The sequence below is a fragment of the Rhinolophus ferrumequinum genome, chromosome 9 (genome assembly GCF_004115265.2).
Source record: "Rhinolophus ferrumequinum isolate MPI-CBG mRhiFer1 chromosome 9, mRhiFer1_v1.p, whole genome shotgun sequence".
Classification (NCBI taxonomy): domain Eukaryota; kingdom Metazoa; phylum Chordata; class Mammalia; order Chiroptera; family Rhinolophidae; genus Rhinolophus; species Rhinolophus ferrumequinum.
In genome coordinates this window covers 33,968,373-33,985,286 of record NC_046292.1, presented here as the reverse complement: position 1 = coordinate 33,985,286, position 16,914 = coordinate 33,968,373, and the positions used below count along the sequence as shown (strand labels likewise).

The 16,914-nt window shown below is 49.6% G+C and overlaps 1 protein-coding gene across 3 annotated transcripts in view; it reads left to right on the top strand.

Moving 5' to 3' along the window:
- Positions 1-16,914, top strand: part of TRABD2B (TraB domain containing 2B) — a 228,622-nt gene that overhangs the window by 94,626 nt on the left and 117,082 nt on the right. The gene's annotated exons all lie outside the window — the stretch shown is intronic.

Genomic DNA, 16,914 nt, shown 5'->3' with positions numbered 1-16,914 from the left:
TGTCATTCCCTCTGCCTGGAACTTTTACCCCTGGTAGTCACATGGGACACACTTCATTTTATCCAAGCCTCTGTTCAAATGTCACATGCTCAGAGCAGCCCTCCCTACCTACATGGCAGCCCCAATACTCTCTGTCTCTACAGCCTGCTCTATCGCTCGGAGTACCTTTTTCTACCTGCCTCACGCACACGCGCGTATGTTTATCATCTGTTCCCCCACTAAAATGTCAGCTCCATGAGAACTGAGACTTTGTTATGCTCACTGCTATGTGACCAATACCTCGCATGGTCCCTGGCATATTTTATAGCTAACACTTCCCTAGCTTTACTACGCACAGTAAGTACTATTCTAAATACTAGTAATAATGACTCATTTAGTCCTCGTTACCTGCAAAATAGGTACTATAGTACCCCCATTTTTGTAGTTGAAGAAACTAGGGCAGAGATTAAGAAACTTGTTCACGGTCATACAGAGCCAGGATTGGGACCCAGCAGTGGCTCTTAACCACCACCCCCTATTCCTCTCCATGGTAGCTGCTCCAAAAATATCTGTGAAGGAAAGAAATCCAGCCACTGAGTGTGTGTCAGACTCTAAGAATACTGAGGACAGCTGAGTAAGCATCCGAAATGCAGTAATCCACTTCCAGAGACAAAGTGCACACGCGGTTCCTCGCTAGACTGCCTTCTTAAAGATGGCTACAACCATTTGGTTCTTCTCCAGGGCCCTGGGAGGTGCCCAGTGAATATTTATTGAATGAATCCATGAGTGTTAAGGGACAGTGGAGGAAAGAACACTTCAGTTTGCTTGACGCTCAGGTAGAGCTACAGCGACTTGGGCATCTCCCAGGAAAGCAGGCTGTGAGGGGCCGGGGAACAGAAAGGAGGCCAGAGTGGCTTGAGCACAGTGACCACCTCTGTCACCTCTTCTGCCACTAGCATATTACTGCTGCCACTCCTCCTGTACGTGCCTCCTCCATGACCACTGCCATTATCCCCAGGACACAATGGCTGGCACTGCCACCCGCAGCACACCGACCACTGCTGCTCCACTTGGGGGGGTTCTCATTGCGCCAGCCCCTGTTCATCCCCCTCACTGTGGTTCCATCATCACAGCCACTGCTGCTGGTGCCACCCAACTCTGCTACAATTACTTCTACCATATGCAGCCACAGCTACTGATGTTATTATTCCTATTAACAAGAGTTGCTGTTCACCACTGACAGGTATCACACGGTGCAGTTTACAGAGTGACACGCTGCCTGTGTGGGCAGTCACAGCAGATTGCTGAGGGAGGCAGGGTGTCTGTACAGATGGGGCAGAGGAGACTCAGGCGGAGACATTCAGCAACTTAGGCAATGCCTCCCAGGTAGTAAAAAGCTCAGGGACTGGACAGAGCTACCAAGTGAGTTTACGGAGGCCTTCCTCCAGGTCAGACAGTGTGCCATGCACATTCGCAAATTGTAACCCGTTTAATATACATGACAACTTTAAGACATGACTCTCGACTCCCCCATTTCTAACATGGGGAAGCTGAGGCTCACAAAAGGTAAAGGTCGTGCCCGAGGTGGCCCAGCTGGAGAGTGGCAGGGTGCTGCCTGGTTCCAGATCCCATGCCTCAGGGGTCAGGGAAGGTGTGCCAAGGTAGAGGCGCCCTGGTCCAGGATTCCAGAGACCCCATAGTAATCCTCCCACTGAATTGATGGTCACTGATTCTCACCAGCTACAGATCTTTGACCTGGCAGCTAGGCCTCTCTGGGTCTTATTTTGACCATCTGCTGATAACATCTGCCTTACTTCCTGCACAGTTTATTTTGGGAGAATAACACTGGAGTGGGTCCCCTCCCCGCCTGGCCTTCTAAGATTCAAGACTTGAGCCACACACTGTGCTTGGAAATTGCACACATTCTCCATTCTTTATTCTTTTCCACACCCCGTGAAGTGAGAATATCACTTGTTCCCAATTAACAGATAAGGAAAACTGAGGCTTAGCGAAGTGACATGAGGTGACCAGAGTCTCAGCTCCCGTGTGACAGGGCTGGGATGTAAACCAGGGCTCCCAGCTTCACATCAGCTTCGACTGATACTTCTGTTCTGACACCGCTGAGTATTGTGGGTCTGGGAAGCATTACCATCACCCAGTCAGTCAGTCAGCCTACAGCTAGCTGTTCACTGGGTTCTTGCTGTGTGCCAGGTGCTGTGTTGGGTCCACATCTTCAGTTGTGAAGGGGAGAGTCTCCACCCTCACTGTCTAGTGGGAGATGCAGACATCACACAAATTCTCCAGAGAATGAAATATCAAGGGTGCTGAGCACAACCAAGAAGCACAGGGAACTGGGGGCGGGTAGGTAGGGTTGTTGTAAGAACTCAGGGACCAAACCTAGGGAGACACTAACAGTTGTGACACCAAACTCCAAATTTCAGTGGCCTCACAGCCCCAGGGTGAGTATTGACAGTGAGCCAAGGGAAAACTCAGGGGACCCAGGTGGGCAGAGCCTTTGCCCGAGGCAGGGACACCCAGGAAGCATTTGTGGCAAGGGGAGACAGGAATCACACCAGGAAGGGTTTTAGGGCCAGGTCTGCAAGTGACCTCATGCTCCAAGGCAGAATCAGCGTATGTCCTTGCCCACCTGTAAGGCAGACTGGGAAGGCAGTCTAGCTGGGTGCCAGGAAAAAGAGGACCTGGCTTTCGTGGGCAGGTGGCAGTCTCTGCCATGCCATGTTTGGACGTGGTCAAGAGCAATTTCCCTAAAGAAGTGCCATTTCAGGGGAGACTCAGCCTCTCTCCAGGCAACACGTAGCCCAGGTGGGAGTGCAAACCGAGCCCCCACTCTCCTCCCGGAATCCCACAGGGCACAGCAGCTGCAGATGAGAATAGCACCTTTGGGCCCAAAGTGGAGGCTTCTTCCGGGCAGAAAGGCCCGTTATTCTATTTTCCGCCTGTCCAAGGAGGTCCTGTGGGGCTGTCTCTGGAGAGAACCCAGATGATCCTCTCCAAGAGTTTTAAGGCTCCTTTGCCGCTAGAAGCTGCCTTTCAGACCCGTCAGGCTAAAGATTTTAACCCAAGATTTAAAAGGACCAGAGATCAAAAGCAGCTGCTCCTGGAAGACACTTCAGCCTGCCCAGCTGTCTGGGGACACAACTACGGAGCAGAAGACAATTCATCACGGAACCATGCGAGCCCCCGTTCAATAATAAACAGATGTATTATGGGGGGGAAAGAAAGGGATGGGTGTCAGCCCCTTGATTCATTTGTCTCCCTCTCAAAATCACCGCCATCCCGGGCTCCAGAGGGCAGGCGCGGTCTCTTTGAAGCGGAGACATCATGTCAGGGAAATGGAAACATTTCACGTTGTAAATCCTCAGGGTTGTCAGAGAAATCCTAATGAGAGAGGAAGCTGCTGGGGGTGGCAGTGAGCACCCAGGACTGTTTTGGGGGGAGACGCTGAAAGTAATTCTGGGAAGCAGGAACCTGGCCCCTCCCCTGCTGACTGATCCTTTCTGCATGGCTCTCCAGTTGAGAGGAAGCAGGCCCATTCCCCAGGGTGCCCGTCTGCAGTAACACCACCCTCCGCACTTCTTGCCCTTGGCAAGATCCTCCTGCTTTGCTCAGGTTAAAGCTGCTTTACTGGCTTTATCCTGTAATCACCCTCTGGGGCCTTCACAACTTTCACTTATGGTGAATAATCTGAAAATATTTTGACAAGTCTCAGATTTAAGTGTGATTACCTCCTAAGACAGGATGTCTCTTGTTCCCTATTTAGGGGAAACTGAGGCATGACTCCCAAGGCCCCCCTGCTCAAAGCCGTAGATAAAGCCATTAGCCATAGTAAGTGCACCTTCACAGACTGAGAGAACTAGTAAAATCTCAAGGTTAAGATCTGGGGCTCTGAAGTCAATCAGTCCTTTGTATGGAATAGCAGTTCTACTACTTAGAGCTGTGTGACTCGGACCAAGCCACTTAACCTCTCTGAGCCGCAGTTTCCATGTTGTAAAATAGTAATCGTCGTAATAGGGGCTGCTGCCCACCCGATGGTTGGGAGCACTGAGTTAACACTTGTAATGTGCTTGGCCTGCTGAGTAAATTGTCCTTGTTATTTCTGCCAGATCTGCCTCCCAGGTGTGGATTATTAACCCACTTCACATTTGAGCAAACTGAAGCTTCGAGAGGGAAAGACTTAGCGAAGTCCACATAGGGAGCTAGAAGCCAGCCCTATGAGCTCTCCCTTCGTGCTTTCTCCACCCTCCCCCACTTCTACCTCCAGGTTCTCAAAACTGTTAACCAGGTATAATGATGGTGCAGAGGTGCAGAAAACTGAGGCAGGAGGCAGAGGACCAGAAGCCTGTTAGTGATGAAGAGGCCAGGCGAAGGCAGTGGCCTTAGAGATGTAGAGGAGAAAACAGGCTTGAACATATAGAAGGTAAAACCCCACTAGACCGTTTCTAGCTAATTGGTAATACCTTTTTTTTTTTACAATTGTTGAAGGAATGGAGGGATGGATGGATGGATGGATGGATGGATGGATGGATGGATGAATGGATAATTAAAAGAGGCAGAGGGAGGACTCACGGATGACTTTCAGGTATCTGGCTTAGCGAATTCACTGAAATAGGGTGCACAGGGAAAAGAACAAAATTCGAGAAATGATTTATAATAGAATCAGATCACTTTTAAACTTCCTTTGGGTGCAAGGTCCAAAGGCTACAAATTTAATTCTGTCCAATCAAATGGACTTTCACTAACACCAGTAGGTGTCCAACAATGAGGAAAGATGGAGAGAGACAAGCAGCAAACTGACCTGCCCTAGGGGAGCCGCAGCAGTATGGAACGGCCAGGATTTCCAAGGGTAAGGTTTGGTCATGGGACAGAACAATGCGTGTATGTGTGTGGCGGGCAGAAAGCATGCTGAGCTTAAAGGGCAGGACCTCCCTGGGGCTGGGTTGGCCATGGAGCACTCTCTGGAGGAGGCGGCACTGGAATTGATGGGTCAGATGATGAATCGGGTTTGGGAGAGGCTGGAAGCACCTGAGAGCAAGGGTTGGGACCTGAGGATAGGTCCTGGGCATAAAGGAACTAATTGGTACCCATCCTGACATCTCTGCCATCCAGTAAAGGACCCAGCATGAGCAGGCAACACTGAACTTCAAAGTGTCTTTATCTCATTTCCTATATTCTTGACCAGTAGCTACAAAACAATGATTCTCTTCGACTGTAAGCCTGAAGGTTGAAGGCATTCCAGACCCATAAATATTATTTCCAAAACCAACTGATGCATGAAACTAGACTTTGATTAAATATTACAACCAGCACTTGGTAATGGAGCATGAGACTGTCATTTATCAGCAAGAAATGTGGACATAATAATTCATTGAGCCCCTTTGAGCTCTCTCTGAGCTGAGCACTCAGGACAGCAGGGCCTGGAGAGGTTATGTTTTGTTTTGGCTGGTTGTGGGGCTCGTTTTCCAACTGCTCCTAAAAACCATTAGCTCCTCCGGAGGCCCCAGGTTGCTGCCCTCCAAGTGTCCCAGTCACTGAGCCACTTGGAAGGTCTTCATTTATCACCATACACTCTCTGCCTTCCCCCTTCAAGTCTGATTTGGAGAGAGGTGCATATGGACGCTTCTGCTTCATTAAACCACTGGCCCCTCCCACCCTTAGAGGACCTGTGCGTGAAGGGACTCATCGTCCATTCATTCAATAGTGGCTAACACTGTGATGGTCACTGGGGACACCGTGAACAAAACAGATATAGCCCTTGCCTTCAACAAGACCACAGCCCAAAGGGGCTTTGCCAGTAAGTAGACATCCCATAGTGACCAGCTGGAAGAGTGGAAGCATCTCGTGTGCCTGGTAGTCAGGGAGGTCTTCCGGAGGCGGTGGGTGCTAAGCTGAGGCCCAGAGGACGTGTAGGAGTTGGTTAAATGAGGGGGACAGAGAATAGTCTGTCAGGTGTAGGAAACAGCATGTGCAAAGCCCTGGGGTTGAGAGAAAGCATAGCACTTTTGAAAGAGCAAAATAATTTTGGTCTGAATAGGGCTTTGAGTATGAAGCAAGAGGTGAGAAGAGTTGCGACTGGAGAGCTAAGCTGGGGCCAGGTTCATGAAGTCCTTGAACTTTATCCTGTTTGAGGATTTGAGTGGTCTGGAGGGTAGGGGGTGCCTGCCATGATCAGGTTTGTGGCTTAAAAAGATGACCCTGGCTGTTGTGTGGAGCATGGACAGGAAGGGCGGAGAGTGGACACCATGAGAGGGATTGGCATGAAGCAGATGTCTTTCACACCAAGCGTCTGGAGACCACCGGCAGGTGTGTGCATTGTGGGAGGCAGGACAACTAGGGTTTGCTGCAGGAATGAGCAACCCTAAAACTCTGTGTAGTTTCCAACAACAAAGGCTTATTTCTCACCTATACTACATGACTCGCAAATCAACTGGGGAACTCTGACCAGCCACTGTCTGGAACAAGGACAGACAGATTTCTCACTGGCTTTAAAGCTTCCCAGAGGTGACACATATCATTTCCATTCACATTTCATCGGCCAAAGCAATGGCCACTTCTGTTTTCAAAGAGGGTAAGAAAATGCCACCCCACTCTGGGAAGATGGGACGACCAGTCCTAACGACCTATTTATGGACATGAGGCTGGTCTCCCTGTGGCTTTCCCTCTGTATAACCATCACAAACATGTTTTAGAATCGATTCCCATGTACCTGGTCACATTTCATCCTTCCACCAGCCCTGGGATGGAGGAACAGTCATCCCTTCCAAGCCACCAGGCGCAACTTCCTAAAATCCCCATGGAGAGAGAAAAGGGTTCAGAAACTTCAAAGCTTCTGGGAAAGTTGGAGTGCGTGTGGACCTCCCAAATGCTTTGTGCGTACTTTTTTACTTTCATTTAAATGAGCAATAGAAAGCAACTTGCTAAGTAAAGTAAAAGCTGATGGCAATTACCCATCTCAGTGAGACATCACGGATGCTGAACAGTGGGTTCACACTTGTCACCCCTCTGTCAGAGACGTTTGAGCAGCCAGCCGCCTCCCTGGAGTTGGAACAAAATGATTGTAAATGTGTTTTGCTTTGGTGCAGACATTACATAGGCTCTGGGGCCTTTTATTTATTCTGGGTCCGGTTAACCAACCAGATATCCTAATTTGGTGACACAGCCTGGGGCTTCAGGCTCCTGGTCCCTCCAGGAGCTCGGAGCAGCAGCCCTAAGACACAGCCACTTCCCTCTTGGGTTCCCAGATCCAGGATCACGCTTATTTCATCACTGAGTCTTCCATGCTCTGTCTTCTGTCAGCCTTCCTTTTCTCCTGTCCTACCCACTAGTTACAGCTCCATCTTGTTGCCAGTAAGCCTGAGTTTCCGTGGAGTTTAAATTCTCCAGATGACTGAAAAGGAACGTGAACATCAAACTTGAAATACTCGCGTTTTGAGCTAGAGAACTGAGGCAATGTGAGAGCAAGAGTCTTTGGGAGAGCCTTACTGGGGATGGCTTTTCCCTGCTGTCTAACTGAGGTATGACCTTGGACAAGAGAATTGACCTCCTGAACCTCCATTTCCTTGTCTACACCCCGGGGTGGGGAGGAGGGGGCGTGGAGGCGGGAAGCTGGCGGGGGCGCTGTGAGGAGTGAGTGAGCGAAGATGTGGGGAGCAGGGCCCTGTGTCTTAGCAGGTCAGAGCTACTGGAGTAATAACTATCAGGCCTCAGTTGGTAATGGCACACTCACAGCTGGGGAAAGATGCCAGGTCACCAAGTGCCGTGCCCAAGGTCATATCGTTAGCACCAGGTGGAGCAGCAGCACCTGCCGAGGGTCCTGGGAGGGAGCCGCTTCCTCTGTGGGACCCTCCTCTCAAGCCTTGGGTCCCTGACTCCCTCTAGGGACCTCTTACCTGCCTCCTTCCTGATAGCCACCTCTGCTTTGGCCCCCAGGGGCCTCTTTCCTCACTCCTACCTTCCTCACTCCTCCAAATAAAACTTGCCCCACAACTTCCCACTTACGGCTATTTCCTCATGAGTGATTTGGAGGTCTGTGTGACCCCTACTCTCCTTATATTACACAGTAGTTTAGCACTCACACAGCTTGTCCCTGGTGAAGCCAGCACTGGGACCCAGGGGCTCTGTCTGCTTCTCCTCGTGTAGATGTTCTGTGTTACCCACACATGCATAGCAAGGTCAACAGACTGTTCTGTCTGATGCAAACGTTAGACGGGCCAGCCGTTTGAAAGCTTGGTCCCTTCTCCTTGGCCCCGGTGAGAAAGGCATACCACTGGAGGGAGCCGAGGACGGAGGCCTCCTCGCCCCCTGAGACTGTGCAAGGGTGCAGGCGAGAGCTGGTGAGGCCTGAGCCGGGAGACGTGTCGTAGGGCAGAGGAGGGGGTGAGGAGACTGACTCAGAAGCAGATCCTGGGAGATGAGATGGCAGAATGGACGAGATCGTCTTGGTGGGCATGCAGGCACACGGGGACGGTCACAGCAGTGACATGGTGGCATCCACAGGGTGGACCAGGCGGAACATGCGTCTGCCTCTGGACCCCTGTGTTTGCAGGTGTTTACATAGGGGGTGGAATTAATGAAATGCCATAGGGCCTCCCCAGTTGCTGAAAATAAACCCAGCCAGAACCCTGCCTTACCGTGGGGAAGCCGGCGTCGTCGGATCTCTCCAGGCTTCACAGGGCAGGAGGCACACGGCTCGCACGACCAGTGGCAGTGTTACTGCCACTCTCGCCACACAGGCAGCATGTCAGAGCCAGATGTGGCTCTGAGCCCTGCCCGAAGCTTGGGCACCGACAGACTGCCAGAAGCATTCAGAAACACTCGTGGATTCATGCAAATATGGTGTGATAAAAAAATACAGTGAATGCTTAAATTTTAAAAAAATGTTACAGTAAGAGACACATTGCCATTAATTCCCCTCAAAATACTCCCCTTCTCTTTGAACACACTTATCCCATGTTCTTGCCACTTTCTGAAACCGTTCTGAAAGTCCTCTTCTGTGAGTGTCTTTAGTTGCGCTGTCCTGGCGGCCTCGATGTCCTGGATTGATGCAAAATGTTTGCTTTTCATGGTCATTTTGACTTTGGGGAAGAGCCAGAAGTCGCATGGTGCCAGATCCAGTGAATAAGGTAGATGAGGACACAGCATAATGTTTTTATTTGACAGAAATGGCCATATACCATGTGTGACATGAAGCCTTTCTGTTGTGATCATAAAAGACAGTGAATGCTGCTGCCGAGTGCCATCCAATGGAAAGGCAGGGATCTTCAATACAGGAAGTGGCACGTTGAACTTTAGTAACAGTGTGTGACAAGTTTCAACTTGTTCGGTGGAGTCAGTCGGGTGTGAACTATGGTTGAGAGAAGGTGTGTTTTAAAGTGTGCCATAAATCATCCTCCCTCATGCTAACGCTCCGTGTCACACATCACCTCTGGTACACGGCAATTTCTGTCAAATATAAACATTACGGTGTATCTTCATCCACCTTATTCACCAGATCTGGCACCATGTGACTTCTGGTTCTTCCCCAAAGTCAAAATGATTCAGGACATCGAGGCAGCCACGACAGCACAACTAAAGACACTCACGAAAGAGGACTTCCAGAACTGCTTCAGAAAGTGGCAAGAACGATGGGATAAGCGTGTTCAAAGTGAGGGGGAGTATTTTGAGGGGAATTAATGGCAATGTGTCTTTTACTGTAATAAAAATTGTTTTTATTTAAACATTCACCATATTGTTTAATCACACCTCGTAAGCATAGACCACCACGATGCAGTTATACGTGGGCACAGGGACACAAAGACAGATGCCATGAGCACACACTGACATGGGGTGTTTATGGGCACACAGAGAAACAAGCATAGCCTGGTCACATATGTTCAGTGGGGGTGGGGGTCTCAGGTGGTGTAGCACCTTGGGAATGAACTTCTCAACAGGGACACTCGAGCCTGCCTGCATATTAGATTCACGTTGAAGCTTTTAAATCATTCACTGTGGGGTCCAGCCCCAGGCCAATTAAATTGGATTATTCTAGAATGGAGCGTCACATGGTTATTTTTTTAAAAGATCGTGGCACATGTGCCACTCAAGACCCACAGCACATGGTCACACACCCCCAGCCTCACGGGGACACGCTTAGACATGGCTTCAGAGTCAGAAAGCCTCAGGCTGCTTCTGGATCTCCCTTTTGCTAGAAGTGTGACTGTGGGTTTGTTTCTTAACCACTTTGTGCCTCCGATTCCTCACCTGTCAAGTGGGATACCAATGGTAGCAATCTCATAGTGTCATTATGAAGATAAAAATGAGAAAATGCACATGAAGCTCTCAGCAGAGCTCCTGGTACTTACTAATCGCTCTGGGGACGTGAGCTGATATTCTCTCTCAACACCTTCATCAGTCATGGGCTCACATGGAAACATGGGACACAAATATATTCAGACACGCAAAGGCACACGTGGACCAAATCACACAGAGGAACATAGAGGGACCTCAGATCTTACACATCAGTGCTCACCAACCAACCTGCCTGGACCTGCACACGTGTAGCCCTGTGCTCACACATGCTCCCTTCTCTCACCACCACCACCACCACCACCCCAAGCTGATTGCGGGCACACGCAGAGCAGAGGCATACCTCCAAGGAGGCGTGTGCCGCGGGCTGTGGTTTCTAGCTGCTACAACACACGGACTCTTCTGCAGCTCTGCATGACCTACAGACCAAGATCCAGTCTCCTGAGCCTGAAATTCATGGACTTCTGTGCTCTGCCTCTGCCCTCGCTCCCTCCCGCCCCGTTACATTCCCCCCTCTGCTCCAAGGGGGCTCCCAAGAAACAGTGCCACTCAAGTGCTAAACAATTGAGGAATGAAAGAAAATGATAGCAGATGGGGGCGCAATATCATCTTTATTGCTGATTAATTTCAGGTTGGAGCTCATAGCTTATTGTGAGAGGCAGAGTCCTCCTCACGGTCCCAGAATGGGGCAGGCTTCACCACACAGTTCCAGACAGTGCTGGAGGGGGGCCAGCACCCCACGTGGAGAGGCAGGGAACTTGCACGCACATGCCCTTCTCCCACATCCCTTCCCCATGTGCTGCTCCCTCTGTCCTCCTGTGGCCCCAATTCTGACTTGCCTCGGTGTCCTCTGCTGTGAGGCCGTATAGCCACAACCTAGCGGCTGAACACAACACTGATTATCTCACTGTTCTGTGTAATTATTGTTTCCCAATTGAAAAAGACAAAAAAAAAACCTTCGCTTAAAAGGAATTTCCTGGTTGACTGATGGGTTGATAGATCTATGTATTTCTTTATTCCCCTCTTTAAGGAGCCTCCTTCTCTAGATGCCGAGGGCAGGGGAAGGAGTGAGACAACCAGACAGGGAATAGACACTGATGCCAGAAATGGGAAGTGAAAAGTGCAGGAAGGGGTTCAGCCAGGAACAGGGGTGCTTCCCGTGGTTCTCTATGCACATGTCAGTCAACCTTCTGGACTCGGGGGTTGGTCTCCCTCTCGCATGCCTTACCTTCTTGGGCTCCTTGACAAGTTCTAGGTAGTTTTGCATTGGCCGTCTCTCTTTAAAGCTAGTTACAAAATATAAATTTATTGTAGAAATAGAAAAGTACAGATATTATAAAAATCATTCTGAAATAATTATTACTCTTTTGACGTATTGCTTTCCTATCCATTTCTAATGGGTATGTATTTATATGCATGTGTATTTTTAATAAGATTGCTGTCAGGCCACATACCATTATATATTTTTTATCATAATGTTTGCTATATATCTCACTAGCATCACTGGCCAATGAGGGATATTTTTTGACCTTTTTTATTTTTGTTTTATTTGTAAATAATGTAATAAACAACTGTGAACCTACCACTCAACCCAAGAACGAAACTATTACTAGTAACTCACATCCACCTGTGTGCTCCCCTCTCTTCCGGCCCGTGTCTCCCCAGAAGTAACTCACACTTCAATGTTTTATTTCTCATTCCTTTAATTAAAAATATATATCTATATCGTCTATATGCTATTTATTGTTTGATTTTTGCCTTTTTAAAAACTTATTAAAAAGGCGATGTTGCTGTGCATAGAGTTTATGACTTACTTTTTCACTCCGTGTCACGTCGCTGAGAATCACCCCTGATGTTGCGTATGGTGGCAGCTCACCTGCACGATGCTGTGTGTGTGTGTGTCACTGCCGTGTGATGCTGCATTGTGTGAATTCACCACAGTTGAATCCCTTCTCCTGTCTATGCACATTTGATTGTTTCATTGTAGCCTATTCCCTTAGAACATTTTACAAACATGTTCTTAATAGCTGAATCCTACTTTACTTATGGAACACGTTACCGTTTTATCACTTCTCTATCATTGACTTTTAAATCCTGTGCAATTTTGTAAATGATGCTACCACAAACTTCCCTTCAGGTAATTTTTAAATGCCTCCGCATATTTTTCTTAGGGGGAGTTCTGAGCTGTGAAGCTGCTGGCTCAAAAAGTATGCATATTTTTAAGAGTTTTGATAGGGTTGGCAAAATACTCTTCAGAAAGTTTCCACGAATCCCTGTTTTCACAACACCTGACAACACGGGGTAGTGCCATTTATTAGAAGTGGGGGTGAGGGAAGGAAGAAGGGAGGGAAGAAAGAAAGAAGGAAGGAGAGGGGGGCACAAATGTATCTGTGTCTTTCAAAGGTCCCAAAGCCTTTGTCATTTGAAGCTGGAAATACGCTGAGAATGGAGTGTTGACCCAGAGACCACCTGCCCCTGCTCTACCACTTTCCCCCTTCCCTCTCTGTTCAGCCACTCTGGTCTCCTGTGAGCTCTTTCAACGCACCAAGCTCTCTCTTCCAAGCGGCGGCCCTCACATGTGTTTCTCCAAATGAAACTCTCCCACCCCCACTCAACCCCTGTTGCAGCAACATACACGTAGCTGAGTTCTTCGAGTCCTTTGGGCCTTTGCTTAAATTTCACCATCTCCAAAGAGTCCTTTTCAGATGTTTGAGTCAGTACCTCTTGCCTGTTTGCCAACATTATTACCTGTCCCCAATTTGATCCCTTTGTGACACGGACGCAGTTTGTCACGTGCATTTGTCTCCTTTCCCCTACCTGACTGGGCTCATACTGTGAACAGAGGCCGTGTGTGATTCAGCCAGTAGGACATCACACTGCCTGGCTCAGCGCCTGGCACACACCACTCAGCTGACACCTGTAACTGAAGGAATGATAGGTGGACGAATGACCTAGCATGTTGCCCAGTGCCGCACATAGTTGGTGCTTCATATGTGCCTATTCAGTGAGTAAGTGGAAAAATGACCCAGTGCCACCCACCGCCAGGGCTTTCTGGGTGGGAGGCGGCACTCACTGACCCCCTCAGGTCCCTCCCAGCTCTGCCGGATGCCTTGAGCCAGGGGTGTTTCTGGCATGTGTGCAAGGGGGTTTCTAGGGAACAGGACTACGGCTTCCTGCTCTGTGGCTCCTTCTCCAGAGATCTGAGTCCTGGAGATCCAGGCATCCCTCCCTTACTCCGACCCTCCCCCCCGTCGCCCCACCACACACACGGCCTTCATGTAGTTAACCCGTCTCCCACACAGGGACCTCTTGACCCTCTGACTTAATGATTGAGTGCTCTAGAGATAGGACCTGCTGGCCAAACGAGAGTTTGTGCCCTGGGTCAAGTGTCAGGAATAGTTATGGTTCCAAGCCTGGGCTGGGGTCCCCCTCACTAGATCTCTGCTTTGTGCTCTCATACTCCCGGCAATAACGACATTACATTATTCTGACTTAGGATTCGCATGGCACCCTGCGAGTCATTTTATTTTATTTTATTCAGCAGCCCTAAGATCGCAGGGCTATTCTCCTCGCTTGAGGCTTAGAGAAGGCTACTGGCTTATTCAACGTTGCACGGCTACTAAGTGAGAAAACCAGGCTTGTCTGACTGTAGACTCTTCTTTTCATTACTATGACTGTAGTGAACTGGACGAACGCACTTCCAGCTGACCTCTGGGAGGTGGGGGCTCCCAGTGGGCTGAGGGAGCACCATTGCCTTTTGGTGTCCATCAGTCATGGCTCTCAGCTGTGGAAAAGCATATCCATCTGCCTTGGATCTGATCTGTGGCATTATTCTCTTGCATGCTCTTTCCGTAAATATATACTGAGGACCTATGTGGTGCACAGCACGGTAGAAGGTACAGTGGGAAGCACAGCCATGAGCAGACCTGAGTGTATGGCGGGCCAGAGTCGCCACTAGTCTGTGACCAGGTGCGGGAGGGTGGGGGGCAGGATCCGAATTCTCAGGGGATTGGGACATTGAGGAAGTATAGTGACCTCCCCAGGGATGGAATCAGTCACAAGGTCCTTTTTAGCTGAAGAGAAAGCTTGGTGGCGCCTAAGTTGTAAGCTTTAGTCTTTATATAGGTAGCATATTCAGAGCGGTTGGGGGAGGAGAGTAGGGGGAGCGGGGAAGGACAGGAGTGGGGAGAGAGAGAGGATACTAAAGAACACTCCCCACCCTGTCATAACAGGACAACGTCAGGCTTTCAGGGATTCGGGAAGAAGTCTCAATGGAGTGCTAACATGCTTTTAACAGCTTGGAGCAGAGACTTTCGTATCTGGGAGGGGCTGATCTTCATTTAACACCTAAGGCTCAGCCCACCCAAGAGGCACATTTTAAACCTCTCTGTCTGAACCCCTGAGCCCTACAGCACTGACCTTCCCTCAGTGTGCAAAGCCCTGGGTGACAACACTGAATGTGTCACCAAAACCCCTTTAGGACCTAACAGTCACTATGAGCAGATGTGTAAGGAGCCACTTGTTTGAGCAGCTCTAGGGCTCAAAAGCAGTGAGTAGGAAGACAAGAATAACCACTTGTCAATTCTGGGCCTCAGTCTTCTCATCTCTAAAATGGAAGGGCAAGGAGGATTGAACTTATTGAGCTCTAATATCCCTCCCAGCTCTGGTTTACAATTGCTCCATATCTCATTAGATTCCGAACAGCTGGAGGAATATAAGTGTTGCTATGATCCCCTATTATCCCTTGATGCTTCTAGCTACTCTCTTATTTTTTCTACAAAGACCTTTAGGAGCTGTGTTGACTATGCAGGGGTGATGAGGGGTAAAGGGCAGGACTTTTATTCCCCTTCTGTGGTTGGGAAAACTGAGGTTCTGCTCTAGACCACGCAGCTCCTTGAATAGCAGTTGGGGTTGGTGCCAGCCTTCTGGGCTGTCCCTGCGCTCTACACTCTGCCAGGCTACCTGGGTACCAACCTGAAGCATCCAGAAGGCAGGCGCCCGCTGAGAGGATCTGTGGTTTTGTCTCAGTCCAGCCAGGCATCAAGTCTGTGAGGTTCTCATTCAAGTGCATGCGGATTTGTAAATGGCTTAGTCCCCTTCCACCTCTTTATCTGCGGGTAAATTCCTTTTGTCTTTTAAAGTCCAGTTCACAAGTTTACTTCCTCTGACCTCCTTTGGCTGAATGAGTTGCTGAGCTGCTCACTCATTACCCACTTTGCCCGTTGGGAATCCACCCCCGTCGCCCCTGCTCCGGCACCAGACAAGGGCTCTGGGCAAGTTTCCAGTTTCACAAGTTGTGCGCTCTGTCCTGCCCTCTGTTAGGCAGGCAGTCTTCTTCCTCTAAGACCAGGTCACAACCTGGCTGTGGCGTGCTCTGAGGCAGGTGACAGCACGTTCTCCCATCACACTTTTCCCGAGTGTGAGCCTCCTCTCATAGCTCATGTTCTCATGAGAAATCCAATGTTGTATCTTAAAAAGGAAAAGAAAGCGAAGACCAACTTTGTTTAGTGTCACACGGTTCCCAAGCACACTGCAGGAGTTCCACCATTTGCGTTCATTCTTGCAGGTTCTGACCGAGTAAAGTAATGTGCCAGGCAACGTTCTAGTCCCCAGGGCCTGGCACACAGTAGGGACTTAGTACAGTGCTCTCTCAGGCTCCACTGGGCCACGGAGGCCCTGCATTGTTCAAAACACATTGAGACATTCTCCCTAAGTCTCCACTGGGAGTGGGAATCTGGTGGTATAGACACATCTGGAAGAGGGTGCTGTGTTTCGAATTACAGCCAATGCTCCACTTCCTCGTTGTCCTGGCCCTGTGGGTTTGCTCCCTGTAGCACAGTCCCCTCTCCTCAGCCACAGGCTGGCAGCTGCCCCTGCTCCTTTTGGTTTTAAAGAGTGTATACTTGTGTCTTTTTAGACAGTGAGCCAGAACGTCTCACTGTTCTGAACGTGTCACGTTCAAGTGGACGTGTCCACTCAATAAATCTTGTGAAAAGTGGCAATTAAAGACTGTGTGCCTGGCAGCAACCTCATAGACAGTTCAGGAAAGCTCGCTTTGTAGCATTTGGACAAGCCACACACCACCCTGTCCCCAGTCCCAGGTCCTGGGCACGCACGTGGGAGGCATCGTGGTCGGGCAGGCGCAGGAGCCCTGAAGATCCCCACGGGTGGAAGCCACTCCCGGCCTGGATGCCTGAGATCCCCAGCTCTCCACACCCCTCCCGTGACTTTCCTTCCTCCAGTCTTCAGGCTTCTCAAGGGTTTCTCTAACCCCTGAGGAAGCCAGATTCTCCCCAAGCCTCATCTTCTCTTTTGATATACAGAAAATAACTTCTAAGGATCAGTCTGCATGGGACCTCTTCTGTGATGCCTTTCTGGGCCCCTCAAAACTGCACTAAAATGCCTCCACTCTCCACTGGGTCTTTACGGCTCTGCTGCCCTTGAACAAGCTGTCTTACCTCTCAGAGCCTCAGTTTCTTCTTCTGTGAAATGACATCATGTCCTACCCACCTCATGGAGTTGTTGAGAAGCAAGTGGAGTGAACAGGGCACATGCCTGCAGTGTTACATGCAAGGTGAATGTCAGAGAGCAGGTGGGTGTGGGCCGCCGAGGCATCCACCTGGCTAGTTGGTT